The sequence below is a fragment of the Palaemon carinicauda genome, unplaced genomic scaffold (assembly GCF_036898095.1).
Source record: "Palaemon carinicauda isolate YSFRI2023 unplaced genomic scaffold, ASM3689809v2 scaffold5, whole genome shotgun sequence".
In the NCBI taxonomy this organism is placed as follows: Eukaryota; Metazoa; Arthropoda; class Malacostraca; order Decapoda; family Palaemonidae; genus Palaemon; species Palaemon carinicauda.
In genome coordinates, this window is record NW_027171761.1 from 692,501 (window position 1) to 706,373 (window position 13,873).

A 13,873-nucleotide genomic window follows, 5' to 3' on the forward strand; every position below is an offset into this window, starting at 1 on the left:
ACTGTCGAGAACCAGTCTGATATGGAGATTCCTGGCTGGATTTGAGACGTTTTAAAGTGAGGGAAGACTGCCATGGCCTCTAGGATGTTGACGTGCATTTGTTGGAAGACCGGTGACCATAACCCTTGGACTTTCTTGTGTTGTAAGGGAACCGACTTGGAAATTCTTGATCTTCGTCCAAGGCTACAGACTTTTTCTCAGGGTTGGGGAAAGGCGAGCACGTCTGTCTCGACGTATTGCGGTTGCTCTGGAGCGCCACACTCTGTTTATGTCCTTGAGTTTGGACCTTAGGACGATGTCTGTCATGAAGGCGAACTGTAAGGAACCTAGGATCCACTCTCGGCTCCTTCGGAAGGTCAACTTTTCCCTGAGAAATTGTTTTGTATTCCTTGCTATCTCCTTCCTTTTGGCTTTGGGGAGGCACAGCGTATGGGAGCACAGGTCCCCTTGTAGTCCCAGCCATTGAAACTTGGTCTCCGAGACCCGGCGGGATTTCTCGAGGTTGACTTGGAATCCCAGTTGTCGAAGGAAGGTGAGGACTTTGTTCGTTGCTATGCGGGAAATCTGGGCATTGTCTGACCAGATTAGCTAATCGTCTAGATAGGCCACTACCTGTATCCCCTGAGTCCGAAGCTCTTGAATTACTGTCTCTGCTAGTTTGGTGAAGATTCTGGGTGTTATGTTGAGCCCGAATGGCATCACTTTGAATGCATAGGCTTGTTTGCCTAGCTTGAAGCCCAGAAAAGGACGTAAATGCCTTGCTATTGGAACGTGATAGTAGGCATCTGTAAGATCGATGGAGGTGGTGACGGCCCCACGGGGAAGTAAGGTCCGCACCTGCGAGACGGTAAGCATATGGAATTTGTCGCAACGAATGAAGGAATGTAAACGAGACAGGTCCAGGATTACTCTCTGTTTGTCTGAGCCTTTCTTTGGCACGCTGAACAAGTGTCCTTGAAATCTTAAGTGACATATGCTTTGGATTGCATTCTTTAGTAGCAGATCTTTTGTGAAGGAAAGTAGCTCTTCCGTGGACTGTGACCGGTTGAACCACTTGCAGAGGTTGCCTGAATTGGGAAGATTGGAAGGGCTTCAATCTCTTCCTACCTCGAATTGGGGTAATAGTAGGCTCATATTCCCTATTTAAAACCAGGCCCCACCTAACCTTGAGGTTTTGGTTGGCTCTAGCTGCCTCGCTAAGGACCGAGTTAACTAAGTCCCCTGGGAAAAGATCCGGGCCCCAGACTGGAGCTTTGATGAGCCTATTAAGTTCGTGCCTAATCGTGGCTTCGGATAGAACGTGTCGTCAACAATGGGTCCTGGCATTTGCAAAATCATAGGCGTCAGCCATAAAGTTTTGCAAAAGTGACTTTAGTGAGGACCTTAAGGAGGTCCTTCTCGTTGTAAGTGGCGACGGTCAATTCAGAAAGGGCAACTGAATTAAGGGATCTTCTAGGAGAAGGACACTCCAAAATCAAACCATTGTTCTCTAGTCTTGGGTAGTGCTATAGCCTCTGTACCATGGCCTTCCACTGTCTTGGGTTAGAGTTCTCTTGCTTGAGGGTACACTCAGGCACACTGTTGTATCTAGTTTCTCTTTCTCTTGTTTTGTTAAAGTTTTTATTGTTTATATAGGAAATATTTATTTAAATGTTACTATTCTTAAAATATTTTATTTTTCCTTGTTTCCTTTCCTCACTGAGCTATTTTCCCTGTTGGGGCCCCTGGGCTTATAGCATCCTGCTTTTCCAACTAGGGTTGTAGCTTAGCATTTAATAATAATAATAATAATAATCTGCTGAATCTACACCTCGACTCATATTCCAGTTTAATGAGAGACTCCGGGAGTTTGGGAAGCCGTTCGCTGAACTGCGTCGAGGCACAGTCCGGGCTCAACTTACCTACCGAGAAGGTAGCTGGGGCATTCCGCCAACATTCACTGTCTCCCGGAAAGAGAAGGGAGGGTAAGTCGGTCTCCCTGAAGTGAGGTAAAGGCTTCTCTTCCTTGATAGCTTGAAAGACCGTCTCTATGATCTTGGTCGCACATGGGGTAGGGGTCTGGTCGTCGGCCACAAACATAGTATATGAACTTTTGTAGGCTGTAATCATTGTGTTCAAGCAGTCCCACTCATTGAACATGCGGACCAAGACAGACTGTACCTGTTCTTTAGGAAAATTAACAGTTTCCTTTGGGACCTTATCCAGTCGAATCAGAGCCTCTTCCGTGAGGCGAGCGTAGCCGGGGAAGGGGAATTCAAGACCCGGCGGGTAGAATTCATAATCCGCAAGAGGCCGGGTACCGAAATCTTCGATTGACAACATACCCTCCGAGAAGGGGGCATGCAATACCAACCTCCAAGGGTTATTCTTATTGAAAGGAGGAAGCTTGGAGGGGTCAGGGATGGGGTATTGCTGTTGTGGCGGTGGCAGGCCCGAGCGCATGAGTCCCTGAACTAGGCTCTCCATAGAAGCTATTCTCTCTTGTGATTGCTGCGTATGAGACGATAGTATCGACTCAAAACGAGCAAACATCTTCTCGGAAAAATCCACCGGGTTAGATGATTCCGCCGGGGGGGGGGGAACAGGTGCCGTAACGGAGGCTACTCCGTGAGAGGTTGAAGGCACAGCAATTGGGTCTTGAGAGACTCTGGTGGAGGAAGATTTAGCCTTCGAAGCTGATGATTTCGAAGACTTGTGGTCTTTGTAAGACTTGTGGGTCGTATATAAAGGCTTACGATGAGCCTTCACCTTGGGGGATAACAGGCCGGAGACTGAGACCAGTCCCGGTTGTCCCCGGAAAACCTCGAAAAGAAGAGTGTTCAGAAGTAGAAGAGAAAGCCGGGCTAGGGATAGGAATCCTAGCCCGGGAACCACCTGACTCACCTACGTCCATACCTGCGTCGGGATCGTCCAGAGCCATGGGTACCACATCGAGGTTCAGGGTAGCGACGTCCTCAGTTGTGCAGCCCGTTTCGTCTTGGTCCGGGGCCAGAAGAAGGGATTCGAACCTCTCGATAATAGGATCCGCCCACTCTTTGGGGACCGCAGCTGAAGTTTTAGCATGGGGGTAGAGACGGGAACACCATTCTTCAGAGAGGATATAAGGCTGTTTGGCCTTCACGTTGCGGGCGAACCCGTCAATCCAGATCTTGAGGGTAGCCTGAGCTGTATCTTTTTCAAGTTGGGAGCACTGAAAGAGAACAGACTATTAGCGAGGGATATTTGTGCCAAAGAAAAGTGAAGAAGTCCAAGGACTTCGTAGACACGAAGTGAAAGGCATGCGGGAAGTCCAGTGGACTAGTGGCCTTAAAATGAATAATCTTTGAAATTAATCGTAACTCCCTACAAGTCTGTATCAATTAAAATGCACTCACCGAGTCAGATGTTAGAGTGGAGGTCATTGTGTAGCAGACTACACAATTGTCTGGATGCCAAACAGCTAAGTCATCCACTTGAACAGAACAGTGGGCGTGTGAACGACACACGTCATGGCCGCAGGGTTGATAGAGGACAGCGGCACATGCCGTCATCGCACAGCGTACATTCTGTAAGATAAAAGATACATGAGTATCTCAAAGGAAAGCAAATTAGGGGCCCTGAGGCCCCTGTGCTTAAAATATATATATATATATATATATATATATATATATATATATATATATATATATATATATATATATATATATATATATATATATATATATATATATATATATATATATATATATATATATATATATATATATATATATATATATATATATATATATATATATATATATATATCAATATCATGATAAAAATTTTTTATATATATTCATCAAGAATCTTGAATGAAAGCAAATAGGGGCTCGGGGGCCCCGGGTGCTTAAATTATATCAATATCATGATAAAAGATTTATATATCAATATCATGATAAAAATGTTTCATATACATACATCAGGAATTCTGAATGAAAGCAAATAGGGGCTCGGGGGCCCCGGGTGCTGAAATGATATCAATATCATGATAGAAGATTTATATATCAATATCATGATAAAAAATGTTTTATATACATACATCAAGGATCTTGAATGAAAGCAAATAGGGGCTCGGGGGCCCCGGGTGCTTAAATTATATCAATATCATGATAAAGGATTTATATATATATATATATATATATATATATATATCAATATCATGATAAAAGATTTATTTTGATGTATAATAATAAAAATAAGTCAGACCGTAACCGTGATCATATCAAAAGAGGGAAGGGAAGGTCGAGAACTAGGATTGTATATATAATATATATATGTGACTAATATATAAAGTTAATCCAAGTAATAATGGGTACGTTGGCTCCGGAGGCTAAACTAAACAACTCGACCAGATGGTAATGTATAAATGCTACGTCCGGGGATCCCGTGGTGAAAGTCTTACAGTGAGCCCTCGCTACTTCGCGGTTCGACCATCGCGGATTCACCACTTCGCGTATTTTTTTCATAACCCATGTATATACATATATCGCGGATTTTCCGGAAATTTCGAAAATACCGCGATGTGACCGATGGTGCGAGATTGGAGAAAGTAAGGAAAATTGAATCATGATTGATTTTCAATATAAATGAAACTTTGAGGAGCAACAAAGATATCATTTGTTAGAGAGATAGAGAGAGGTAAGGAATGGGAGGTAGTGAAAAGTAGCCCCCAGAGAGAGAGAGAGAGATAAAGAGAGAGAGAGAGAGGTAGAGAGAGAAAGAGAGAGAGAGAGAGAGATAGAGGGGGGTTAAAATGTAATAAACAAAAAAAAATTGATAGGTTATAACACATTGGTGCTTATGTAATATCAACTGTATACTGTAGACGGTTTGAATAAGTTAAGAAATTATATAAACGATACTTTGTTAGTGTATTCGTACACTCTCGAGTGGCAGCTAGATGTCAGCTGATTTAATCACAGCCAAAAGTAAAACAAAAAGAAGTCAACAATACTCGATTTTTAAAACACACCCGAAATTTAAAAACAAAAGTACACGCTTTCTTAATGTGCAATTAACTATTTAAAGAGTAGCAATTTTCTAGAATAAGATGATGTTTCCCAAAAAATAGTGGTTTGCTGATGAAATCGGAAACCGTATTTTTAGCTATGATTGAAATGGATGTAGACTCGGCATAATTTTTTCGTTTCGTATTTAATTGACACTAAGAAAACTAATTTTAGTTTCTTCATCTATATGTAAGTATTGTATAACACAAAGAGAGAGAGAGAGAGAGAGAGAGAGAGAGAGAGAGAGAGAGAGAGAGAGAGAGAGAGAGAGAGAGAGAGAGAGAGAGAGAGAGAGAGAGATGAATCAGCTGTTGTAATCAAATGGCGTGTTTTTGTTTCGTGAGAATTTCATCGCCACGACTATAACAACAACATACTGTACTGAACTTTATAGTATTATACAGACTATTGTAATATGATAAAGTAAAATATTTGTAATCTATTTTATATGAAATGGGGCTTTTTTTTTAAAATTTACATTTACGTATGTAAAACAACTCTCTCTCTCTCTCTCTCTCTCTCTCTCTCTCTCTCTCTCTCTCTCTCTCTCTCTCTCAAATTGTTTTCCTGCTTTGCTACGTATGTATTATTTTACATAGATACGGTAAATAATATTTGTAATAACATATTTTATAAAAGCTTTTACTGTAATATCATTATTTATCACTTTCATCATGCGCGTTAAATGCCTTCGTTTGTTTACTGAGCGTACTTTATGACGCCGTCGTTTCAGGTGGCGTCATAAAGAAAAACATTTCATTTGGAAGTCCTAAGAAAAATTAAGTAAAACAATGGTAATAACAAAATCAACATACTGTACTGAATAATCAATATAATCAATGCAAAAACTAACCTATACACAGATGTGTAAATGCGTTTGTTTCTTCATTATGATCAGAGATAAACGTAAACAAAACATTGGTTGCCATTTTTTATCGTGCTTTTTGGCGTGTTTAGGAAACGCATGATATAGAGTCACCTTTAATATTTGTGCCTGTTTTAGTTTAGGGTACTGTAGTACATGCATTAAGTGTTCTGTACATATAAGGGTAGTTTGTTAACAGTACTACGTACAAGGGAAGGTTTTAAAAGTCTGAATATACATGTTAAATAAATAGGTAAATATGGTGTCACTACTTCGCGGATTTTCACCTATCGCGGTCGGGTCTGGAACCTATCTACCGCGATAAACGAGGGTTCACTGTATATATATACTGTATATATCTATATGAGGTCCGTGAGGTGCGGGACACTATAGAGGGGGAAGGGATCTTTAATGGGTCCGTGAAGTGCGGGACCGAGAGGGAGTAGCACGTACAAAACTCAATAAAATAATATAACATGACACGGTACCACGGACCGAGCAGAAAACTTCCCGTCGATCGTTGGCCAAACGAGTGACGGAAAGAAAACGACTACGACCGGGTAGAGTAGTACAAAAGAGTAAGTAATGTACGTTAATGTATAATAATAGCAAGCCTCACAGAACAACGGGAACCGCCCGGGCAAAGAAAGCGAAAGGCCCCGGGAGGGGAACATAACACTACATAGTGACTCTAACTCGATCGGGAGAGAGAGAGGGAGGTAACCCTGGGGTGGGGTATCGGGCGGGAGGGAGGCTAGGAGTGGGGCGATAGCAGGTATACCAACCTGCCAGACCCACGATTGATATGATCACGCGGAAAGACTAATAACACTATAATAAACATAGCACATGGTAAAATAAGATAGGAAGGCATGATGGATGATAATAATAATAAAATTAACTATACATCAATTGTAAAAGAAACGAGGGAACGAACATGAGACAGGAGAAGCAAGCCTGACGGCGCTGGGAGTAGGCAGGGCTACCAACATAACACAGAGTCAGTGAAGTGCTAACAAAATGAAAAACTATTAGCTGACTCATGAAAGACCCTTAAACTAATGCAAGAAAAACGAATGACGTTAAAATGAGAAGCAAGTCCGTGGCGTGCGAACGTAAATAATCCAAGTAATAATATTAATGGAATAGAAACGCCCGAAGGCGACCAGGCATGCCAACCTAATGCTCACTTATATCGTAATAACTGTTATCGTAATAACAGGGCATCAAAATAATAAATTAATACGGTGTGTGAACCGTGGATACCCAGAAAGTTCATAACGAGAAACAATCAGTATAGAAGACTCATTGAAAAGCGTTAAGAACGAAACGAGAGAGAGAGAGAGGAGGGAGCCGAGCGCCATGAAAGACCCACGCGGGGTCGTGAAAAATAAAGCTGTTATAATATAAGCTAAAAAGGGCAAGGCCCCCTCCAAAATCTCAAAACTCATAGATCTGGTACTTAAGTTAGATGGAGTGACAGTAGAGTCTGACATCTTGAGGTAAATCCAGAAAAACCAGCGAAATTCACACACCAAGGCAAAATAAGTGTTTGAAAGAACGTGCTATAAAAAGGAGTGACGTCACTGGCATGGGATTGCTAGTAGTAGTAGGATGTTGAACGGCACCTTGCTGTTCGGGGATATTGACAGGAGATATCTAAATGGTGCGAGGCCTCTGATTGTGATTTATTCAGCGCCCCAGTATTATACCGACACCTTATTAAGGTGAGCGAGCTGGGTTCAACCTAGCATTCCTATACAAATTTTTCTCTGGTAAATTCATAGCAGTTTTTACCTTAGAAATGATGTAAAAGGAGCATTTCACTGGGCGGCACGGGTCGGAGCCCAGAAATGAACTTATTGATCTGTGCAAGTTAGTAATTTCTTTTATTGATAATATACCCTATCTATTTTCAGTAAAAAATACATCAAGAAAAGTTTTATTATATGTTGAGTTCATATCCTATGCCAGCAAAAATTGAGCGGCCAATAAACTACCGATTAGTATTTCCATTATCAAAATATCAAATAATGATACAAAGTATTTCGTGGATCTCTATTGGTTATTATGAGTACAGTACTACTTAACGTAAACTTGTCTCTACGCTAATTTTATTTCATCTCTGATGATAGATGAATATTTATTTAATGAAAGTTCACTAATTGGACAAATATTTCCTTAAGAATAGTATATTTTTTTTATATTATAAAAATGAAATACTTTTTTGCTAGACAACAGAAAAGGGTTTTACATATTTTGCAAGTCATTCTTTGTCAAGTTGACGTCACATGTCCTGTGACGTCATATATCTGGCAGAAAGCGCGTTGGCAAACTGAATGATTTCCTTTTGGTATGTTACTAAGTAATCGTATTATTTCCATCATCGAAACATCGAGTAACGATATCAAGATATTCAGTGGTCTGTACCAGTTATTATGAAAATAGTACTACTTACTGTAAATTTAAAAAAAGAAGCCTTATGGCATCATATTTCTGGCAGAAGGCGAGTTGCATATTAAATGATTTTCTTTTAATATGTTACTGAGTAATGTTAGTATTCCCATAATTGAAACCGAGTAATGATACAGAACGGCAATAGATGGAATTAATGACAGTAGGCTAACTTTTACTCGTGAAAACAATGAACAATACTATTCTGAAATTTATAAGACATGAAGATGATGATATTTTGTAGAAATGATAGTCGAGAAAAAAGGAATAAAATAAGAAAAGACAAATCGTGATGTATGTCAACTTTCATCTCGTTGTGCAAGAGGTTTGTGGTAGTCATAGCCGGAGAGTCTTTCCCTGCGATTTGAAAACAATGCCAACATAGAAATACATAAAATAGGCCTTACATGATTATGAATAAGGATTAGAATTGCAAGTATTTCGGTTGGTAGTGAGGTGAGATGTGAGTATCTTTGTCTCCAAGCTGGGGGTGCTTCAAGTATGGAATGTTGCCATTGGCTCAAGAGAGTGGTTTATTATTATATGGTAACAGAAAATAGACTAAAATAGCTCTTACATATTCAGAAATAAATGCTAGAACCCAAAGACTTTGTTGGAATAAGGAATAAGGATAACACCCAATAAGAAAGTGTATATTGAACTATAAAATGTGTAAATAACAGAAATTAAAAATGAAATAAGATATGGACCGAAGTCTTTTTTATTCTAGTTTTTGAAACTAAAATGCTTGTAATCAATTATTTTTGAAGGGAACTAATAAACTGAGAACTATTCGATAAAAATGATGAAAGGAAGGAAATAATTTGAAGGTATGAAAGCTTAAAATTTAATGTAAAGAGAATGTAGAGAGAAGATAATATTAAAGTAGAAATTAATCATAGCTAAATTATATGTAACATTAAACTTATTGATAGAATTGAATAGTTATTTTTTAAGGATTTAGGATTGTGAAGCAAATGGAATGAAATTTAGAAGTAGTTTATTTAGTATTATAGATAATTTTGGAGTGTATTATGGAAAGGATGTAAAAATATGTTAATGTTTTCAAAATATTTTATTTTAATTGTTCATTGCTTCTTTTATCATTTATTTATTTCCTTTCCTCACTGGGCTATTTTTCCCTGTTGGAGCCCTTGGGCTCAATACCATGCTCTTAAAGATTAGTTACACTCCATTTATCAATAACTTTCTGTATAATTTGAAAAAAAAAACATATACTTTTCTCAATTTTTTTCTAAGCCATGTTTTAAAACCTTTAAATTCTAAAGCACAGTTTTTTCTCAAAACTTATTTCTCTGTTGCTTAGTTATCATGGACATTTGGCACTCATTATATTTCTTAGGCAAGTTATATGCAACTACCTATATCAATCTTAAGTAATTTAGGTTTCACCCTTTTCTCTAAGATCAAAGATTGACCTTGGAACTCATAAGATAATGAGGGGTCTTCTTTCTGAAGTAATGCTAATACTTTATCTCCCACACAGAAACCTCTCTCTTTTGCCTTAAGACTATGCTTCCTTTTAATTCTCTCTTGACAATTGCTTTCATTATCTATTGCTGTCTGCCAAGCTTTCCTTAAATTCTCTTTGTAATCATCTGTGTGGAAAATATAATGAACAGAGATGGAGGGATGTACGTGACTTCATACTTCAGTGTGAGAAGTATTGTCAGGCTAAGTGTGGTGATAATAAGAGAGTTTAGACTCAAGCATTAGGAGATTATCTTACAGGATATCTGTTAACTATGTGTGACGTGATAATGAGTGCAGGGGATGTCGAGTATAAAAGTGTGAAAAGTTGAGTAACTATACAAGCAAAACATATGAAAGGAAGTGTTGAGTATAGGCATGACTGAATGTAGGTGAATTTTTATCTACATATGTATGTCATTTACAAACTTTAGCCAGGAAGAAGGATGAGGGGATAAATGAAAGGAAGTAACTGATGAAGAAGTTTTTAGCTACTGTGCCTGAGAATATTTATGAGTTTGCTAAGTTGAAGTGGAAAAAGAAAATTAGGTGGCTGAGAGAGATTGTGATGGGATGATATTTAAGCCATAGTTGAGGATCATGAGTTGGATAGGTTCATGAAAGAAAATAAAACAGTAAGAATTGGAATGGACGAAATTGCCATAATTCAGGAATTTTAGAGAGGCTGTTATGAGAGGGCCAATTAGAATAGCTGATAGTGTAGAAGGTATGAGTGTTAGTGTGAGTAATGGAGGAATTCCCGTAAGGACGACTGGAGGTAGGCCAGGCAGTTGCTGTCATGGGGAAAAGTGTTATAGTTTTATGTGTAATGAAATCAAAATGGTTTGCTTGTTTGACACTGTTCGTGGTGATACTTTAGTGTTTAAAGGTGTATATGATACGTTTAGAAATGTTTTTGAATTTAAGGGATGTTAAATTGAGGTGAAATGTATAGATAATTTGTGTATGCTGGTACAAGAAAAATTTCATTAAGGGATTTTGACGAAGGAAAAATCTATTTCTGGGGAGAGACCTGTGGCGCCCGGTGAAAAGGGTCCTTCTTATACACTTTTCTGATATAAACCTTCCAATTATACCAGAGAAAGATGAAAGCATGGAATGCAGAGGTTACTACCCTCGCGCAAGCACCTTGTGGGTGTCGTGTATAAAGCAGAGGCGCTTGAAAGCCACTATTCACAGGCTGTCTTCCATTTAGCAAATTCCTTCGTCAAAGGGATGGGCCGATACAGAGGCACCAGCTACGCTACCAGAACCACGCCACCGACGCCCCGACGCAGCGCTATCTGAACAACATCCTTCTGTATTGAACATGAGGGCTTGGAAAGGAAAGGGTGGGATCGTACAAAATAATAGGGAAGGGTTTCACCGGGCGCCACAGGTCTCTCCCCAGAAATAGATTTTTCCTTCGTCAAAATCCCTTTTCTGGGTCGACCTGTGGCGGCCGGTGAAAATGTACCAGAGAACGCCTTCCAAGCCCAATAATAACTAGTAACCTAATGCGGGGAGAGAAAAACACCATGTAAGGAAAACCATATATTATATTAAGGTAAGTAAGCATAAATCATAAACAAGCCAAAGGACATAGTGAGCGTAAGGCTAAATAAACATGATAACAAGGAAGCCTCAGAGTATCAGAGAACAATATGCAACCAAACTGACATGGCTAAGAATAACCCAACACTAAAGTTACGGTAAACACAATAATAGTTATAACGATACTAACTAAACATGTAATAAACTTAGGGCTAACGAACCACCAAAGAGAGCGGCGTCGTGGTGCGAGTGGCCGGTAGGAGGGAGAAGAAGAGAGATGGATGAAAGGAAGAACAAGATATCAATGGGGAGAGATAAGGCTCCCAGCTGCAACCGTTGGGTATTTAAGGGCCTGTAAGTTCTTTAAATAGTGGCGTTTGAAGACCATAGGAGATTTCCTACTCGTGTACTTTTTAAGGTCCTCAAAATCCATATTTTGAAATAATTGATGGAGGTAGCTACTGACCGGATATCATGAGCATGGGGAAATGATCCCGGATTAGCTTGTTTAATGAAGTATAGGATTTGTTGCCTAATGCCTTGAATGGAAATAGTACCTCCTTGTTCTCTGATAAACAAGGGGCCAGACGAGCGGGTGGCAGTTCTAGCCAAAAAGGCCCTGAGAGTAGTGACTGGACATAGAGAAGTATCTTGGAGAAGAGGAATAATCTTCCAAGGGGACCACCTATTTTGTGGGTCCTCATTTTTAGCTAGGAAAGCTCTGTCTGGAGAAAGAAGTACTTCACCTGAAGGGAGGAAATCTATGTTTTCTGAGTTTTGGGAGAGACCTGCTAGTTCTGAGATTCTAGCACCCGAGGCCAAAGCTGTTAGAAATAAAGTCATCCTAAGAAGAGTGATATAGGAGCAGGAGTCGTTGTCCGTGTCTGACGCAAGTTTGAAGACATCATTCAGAGACCAAGAGACCTTTTGTGGGTGAACCGAAGGTCGAACCTAGTACATGCTTTTGGAATAGATGAGAAATAGGAATCTGCCAGGTTAATGTTAAACCCAACAAAGAAGACCTTCAAAAATGACTTAATGGTGGTTATAGTGCTAGCTGCTAGGCCTTTGTCAAATATGGACCTAAAGAAGGAGATGGCTAAATTAGGAGTCATAAAAGTATGGTCTGAATTCTTTAAGAAATCTGCTAGTTTCTTAACTGTCGAATCATATTGACGAATCGTAGAGTCCCTTTTGTCTGATTCTATAAAGAGGACATTTTCCGGGTCGATGTTCGCATCTTTACGAGCCGCAAACTTCATGAAGTCCACAAAGTTAGGGTTTTGGCTATCCTTGAGGAATCTGACACAATCCGAGTTTGGACCACTTGGGTCAGTTTGGGGAATGGGATCCGGAAGGGACGGAGTTTCAACTCGAGTAGGAGAGGAAACCAACTGCTTTTTGGCCAGTGAGGTGCTACTAAAGCCACTGCCCCTTGGAAGGAGCGTAGTTTGTGTAAGACTTTCATTAGAAGATTCACTGGAGGGAATAAGTAGATCTTCTTCCAATGGTTCCAATCCAGGGTTAATGCGTCCATGGCATAAGCCTGAGGGTCCAGGTTTGGGGTCACATAACAGGGGAGTTTGTGATTCAGTTGGGTCGTGAATAGATCTACCTGGAGGCCCGGAACCAGCCTGAGTATCCACCGGAAGGAATTTATGTCTAGGGACCATTCCGATTCCAGTGGTTTCGTCCTGGATAGTGAGTCCGCTATCACATTCTGGACTCCTGCTAGGTGAGTTGCTGACAGGAACCAGTTCTTGTCTGCTGCCAAGGCGAATATAGTGACCAGGATCTGATTCAGGTTGGGTGACTTGGATCCTCGTCTGTTGATGCAGTGTACTACGGCTGTGCTGTCTGAGACTATTCTGATGTGGGACGACCTCAGAGGAGAGATTCTCTTCAGGGTCAAGAACACTGCCATGGCTTCGAGAACATTGATATGGAACTGTTTCATGGCGGGTGACCAAGAGCCCTGAAACATCTGATGTTGGGAGTAACCCTCCCAGCCACTCAGAGACGCGTCTGAATGAATTGTCACTTGTGGAGAGGGGAACTGCAGAGGAACCGATTTGGAGAGGTTCCTCGGTTCGGACCATGGGCGTAGTCTCATTTTTAAGACAGAGGGGATCTTCGAGATCTTGTCTCTTAAAGGTATTGTAGCTCTCTTTCTCCAAACTCGATTGATGTGTTTGAGTTTGGCTTTTAATCGGAGATCGGTTACTGAGGCAAATTGGAGAAGGCCGAGGATTCTTTCTAAAGCTCTTCTGGACACTTGTTTGTGTTTGAGAAAGTTCCTGATCTTGGAAGCGATCTCCCTTACCTTCTTGGGAGGAAGGGAGAGCATGTGCTTTGAAAGGTCCCACCGGATGCCTAACCATTCGAAGTGGCTTGATGGTTGTAGGCGAGACTTCTGGAGATTGACTTGGAATCCCAGTTTGGCGAGAAATTGAATTACCTTCGTCGTAGCTCTGTTGCA

The 13,873-nt window shown here is 40.3% G+C and overlaps 1 protein-coding gene across 1 annotated transcript in view; it reads left to right on the forward strand.

Moving 5' to 3' along the window:
* The window catches only part of LOC137637029 (uncharacterized), a 318,070-nt gene that overhangs the window by 152,819 nt on the left and 151,378 nt on the right, over nt 1–13,873 (forward strand). The gene's annotated exons all lie outside the window — the stretch shown is intronic.